This window comes from Bidens hawaiensis, unplaced genomic scaffold (genome assembly GCF_021521415.1).
Source record: "Bidens hawaiensis isolate Kalapana, Puna unplaced genomic scaffold, B.hawaiensis_p1.1 tig00019103_1, whole genome shotgun sequence".
In the NCBI taxonomy this organism is placed as follows: Eukaryota; Viridiplantae; Streptophyta; class Magnoliopsida; order Asterales; family Asteraceae; genus Bidens; species Bidens hawaiensis.
In genome coordinates, this window is record NW_027492904.1 from 440,024 (window position 1) to 445,096 (window position 5,073).

The window sequence follows — 5,073 nt, forward strand, 5'->3', positions numbered from 1 at the left end:
TAAACTGAACCAACTACGTCTGAAAAACATCCGTATTATGAAAGCCGATATTGGTTTTCACTTTTATGATTTCGATCGATATAAAAGTAATATATTGCATGGTAAAATAATTCCATTATTGAATATATATAGTAAAAATTGTCTCCAAAATAAACCAATCAATGATCATTTTTGGTATTCTATTAGGAAAAATGTATTACAAACAAGCATTGTAAGCTCTACTAATATTGCATTATATTAGAAAAATGCATTACAAACAAGCATTGTAAATTGTAAGCTACTCCTACTAATACTGCATTATATTTACATCGGTCTTTATATTAACAGTGTTAATGGTACATTATTGGTTAATGCAAGTCATATTAATCAATGTGGGTTGTATAGCATCTTACAAATCTGACACATCATCGCCCCTCTCACACCACTGATCATGTCGCCTGACCCGTATGGAAGTCATACGACCCATATTTTCATCAAGTTATACGACCAACATGAAAATCAAATGACCCGTATTGCACACTATGAGGTTCATTTCTTTTTATATCTGTCAAAGTATGTGATATGACACAATAATCCATCAACTATTTGATACAACACAAGATTTTGTCAAAGTCTACTATATAAACCCTACGTTTGTTGAAAACGAAAGAAGACTTCTGTCTCTAAGTTTAACTTAGACGTAGATCCCTTCTTTTTAGGTGTGGAGCTAGCAATACCAAGAGTTTTTCATCACCTGTCTCTCAATATCAACTCTCAACTTGTTAGCATATTAAGAAGATACCTTAAAAATGTGCTTTTGGCTGTACAAAATCACCCGAGTAGTTGCAGCTTGTGAATGGTTCCTTGAAAGTGGAGCTAGTATTAAATTGCACACTTGTCGATACAACTTTAACACCTATCATTCTTTTGAAAGAGACATGGAATTAAATTTTGATGCCCTAAACAATGTTATCCACGTATTTAACATAAAAAAAAGGTATTTTTTAATGTAAGTTTCTTGGAGAAGGATAATTAATCTAAATGGATGATTAAACATTCTATTAGGCCATTTTGTTCATTATTTTTAAAACTACTGTTGGAGGGTTGTATACACTAATTAGCTTTGTTAGATGAGTCAAGCTAAAGAGATTATATATCGTTTAGACAAGCTAAGTAAGGAACCTTATAATAATAATAATAATAATAATAATAATAATAATAACTCCAAACCTTGGAATAGTTTAAATTAGGTTTTCTACCTTTCCAAATTTCTAAAGAAGCTACTTTAAATTTCTTAGGTGGTGTTAGTTTTTTTAAAGATAAAATATCTGTAGTTTGTAAACCACGTCTACAAAAAATTAATAACTTAGATACAAACTTTAAATGTAAGTAATTAGATTATTACTAAGATGGTGTTTGTTTTTCTAAAAAAGACATGCGCAGACTCTTTTGTCTGCGCTGTAGAAGAAGAGGTGGACAAAACCTCTGCAGTCTGTAAAAGAAGATTGTTTGTTTTTTAATGTCTATAGACTACTAAAATAAAATTGTAGTGGTGTACGAACGGTGGTAGTGAGTGGTGATGGTGGACAATGGTGGAAGGTGGTGGTGGACGATGGTGGTAGGTGGTGCACGGTGGTGGTGGCAGACGGTGGGTGGTGATGGAGGTGGTAGGCGGTGGGTGGTGGCAGACGGTGGTGGTGGGTGGTGGGTGGTGGTGGCGAGGCGGTGTGTGGTGATGGAGGTGGTAGACGGTGAGTGGTGGCAGACGGTGGGTGGTGGATGGTGGGTAGTGTTGGACAGTAGTGGTAGGTGGTGGCGGAAGGTGGGTGGTGGTGGTGGTGGTGAACAGTGTGTGTTGGTAGGTGGTGGTGTTTAACTCTCTGCAAACCTCAAACCTTAGAAGATCTTAGAAGTGGATGGGTCAAGTCTGCACTAAAAAGAGTTCGCACAGACATTTTTTAATAAAACGTATTCAAAAAATACAAACAATCTCCAGATGATAATGTCTATGCATGGTCTGCGCAGCGCAGACAAAAGAGTCTGCGCATGTCTTTTTTAGAAAAACAAACACCATCTTAGTAATAATCTAATTACTTACATTTAAAGTTTGTATCAAAGTTATTAATTTAATCAAATCATTTTATGTGGGTTATTAGATTAAATAATGATAAAGAGCTAGTATCAGTGGTTGCACACCTAGCATCCACAAATTGATACTTGGTTCTTATCCTAACTATGTTGTGATAGCCGATAGGTTCACTTCCCTATATGTGTAGCTAGTTGGTTAATTATCATTTTATAAATCGGGGAAAGTTAACATACAAATTAAATTAACATGCTAACTGTGAGAATCAAGTAGTGTAATTATATATGCAAGTAATGTAATTATGTAATTATATCGTAGTGTACACACACTATAATTACATTATGTTGTATAGATAATAATTACACTACTTGATTCTCACAGTTAACATGTTAATTTAATTTGTATTTGATCCAGACCCTTATAAAATTTGAAAAAAACCGACTGTGCAACTTTATATATTATGTTATTTATCGTCATAGTGTTGCCGCCTACAAGCCATAGTTTTACAAGGCGAGCATGGCCACCATCCTGCTCATCGCTCGTTCAAAATGTGACCGTTGAAGACAATTTGGCTGTTGGGCAACGACTATAAAAAATAAGTTTTTTAATACATACATCATAATCTTATTTCACCAAACAATTTTTCATTTATTTTCTACTTCTACACAACTGCAACATGAATACATCATCATCATCTTACGAGACCAGTTTGTTTTTGTTTTATCACAATGAAAGAGGTGGCGCATGCATTATACAATGAAGAGCATATATACATCACAACCAAGAACAAGAAAAGCCGACTAAATAAAAAACCGTGAAGCAACACTTGAATATTTGGAAGCGGACTACTTTGTCGAAGTTCTCGTATCCATTAAGGAACAATTTAGGTGGCGCTTCCTACGTAGAAAACATCTATTCCAATGAATAGTTGACGATTTAGAGAGCAATGCCGTTTTTCATATTGGCATTATGAGATACAAGAGGTAGAAAGAGTTTTACTCCTTTATAAAAGTACATATCGTCAATTCGTCAAATCACATATAAACATGCAACTATTCATGGGATGAGTTTTGAAGATATGTCTGAAAAACATCAAGGGAAATTATTGATAATTTCTTAAAATGTGTCATTAAGTTGTACATGAAGAAGTAAGCAGCAGATAGCTCTTAATTTTTTTTTTATTTGTGCCTTTAAAATATGGTACATGAAATGATGAATGACTATGCATTTCAATTATGGGAAGCCCAAATAAACAATGATATTCATCATTTCATCGTCGACTCAACATGCTTACAAGTTGGAGTATTCTTCATGTTACCCAATGATACCCGAAAGCCTTGAAGGATTAGCGTAGAGTAATTGGGTGCTTAAGCCGCCTTCTAAAGGTCATAGAGGTTTAATTTCAATAAATTTTTCTTCAACCCCTTTTAGGTTGCATTTCTGGCGCAAAAATAAATTATATATATATATTTTTTTATTTTTAAATATATAATTTATTTTCATTTCTTCTCCTATCCAATCTTATCATTTCTTTTCTTTGTATTTTAAACCCCAGAATGCAGTGCAAATATATTATGATAGCATGATTAAAGTAAAAAAGGAGTTTTATTTTTTTGGAACAGCTCTAGTAAAAAGGAGTTGTCGAGCTAAACATATATATAAAAACCTCTCAATCTCCATGGCATGAATCAAAAGCATTTAAATTGATACCTGCAAGTCTGCAACTAGTTTAGAAATGGTCTTTTTTGAATAGTATGATTTAGAAAATTTTAAGCTTGTGACTATATTTGGAAAGAATTTTAACTCTTCAGTCTTCCATTTTATGTTAAAACATTTATACCGGATATAACAAATAAAAATATAAAACATTTTAACTTGTCGACACGCATAAACTTAATTATTAAATTAATTCTTCGCGACAACATAACAATCCATTGTCGTCCAGCGGTTAGGATATCTGGCTTTCACCCAGGAGACCCGGGTTCGATTCCCGGCAATGGAACTTCTATAATTTTTTGCTGCCAAACTCCAAATAATACTTTGTATTTTGTTCACTCAACTTTTTTGAAGAATTAAAGTAATAAAGTATTTATATTTTGTACAGACAAATAAGTTAAAAACTAAGCATACTGAATGGGTCAACCGCTCAACCCGTTTGGACATGTATTGGAATAAGTGAAGACAAAATGGAAGAAGGCTTCACCAATTCAAGACATCAACTGTAGTATTAGAAATTGATTACCTAGGTCTTTTAAGCTGGTTAGGGTGTTAGATTTTGGTTACAAAAATATTAAGCCTAAAACCAAACTGAACGGAAAATCATTTGAAGCAAAATTACATATTCGGTTTACCAGACCGAGAAAACCGAATTCATACATATTGGACTGTGGATTTTTCTATTTGTACAACTCATTATAAACCGAGAAATCTTACAAATAATCTAAGCCAAAAAATATCCATCTTGATAAATACATGTTTTTCGGTTTGAAACATAAGTCGATGTCTTCCTATATTTGCATGACATCTCATAGTTTTGGAGCCCATCCCTAGAAATTTTGTTTAGATTGTTATGAGTTTATTAAATCAACCAAAGTTGTAAAGTTTTGAAATTAGAAGAATAAATCACTCAAGTGTCATACATATCAAGTGCCAATAACTCGATATACATACATACATACCAATTAATGGGTATTACTCATGTAATGCGACCCACATGATTTAAATACATGGCCGGCTCTGGTGTGCCATGTGTCATGTGGGTCTCCGGCCGGGGCACGTTCTTTATCGGGGCATAAAACTTTTAAAAATTTCCTGTATATGTTAAATACCCGAAAGCTTATAATCTCTCTATTTCTATAATACTTACACACGTTTTAGACCCGCTTTTTTGAAATTACACAAAAATTATAGGCCCATTAAAATTTGAAAAATGTTCATTACTTTTTAATTAATAAAAGTTAGATAAATAAAAAAAACGAATAGGCGAGATAACAACAAAGTCGACTTCG

General features: G+C 33.4%; 1 non-coding gene across 1 annotated transcript; it reads left to right on the plus strand.

Moving 5' to 3' along the window:
- The first annotated feature begins 3,995 nt into the window (after positions 1–3,995).
- Positions 3,996–4,067, plus strand: TRNAE-UUC (transfer RNA glutamic acid (anticodon UUC)). The gene has a single exon. It is a non-coding gene; the product is annotated as a tRNA-Glu (tRNA).
- Positions 4,068–5,073: the final 1,006 nt, after the last annotated feature.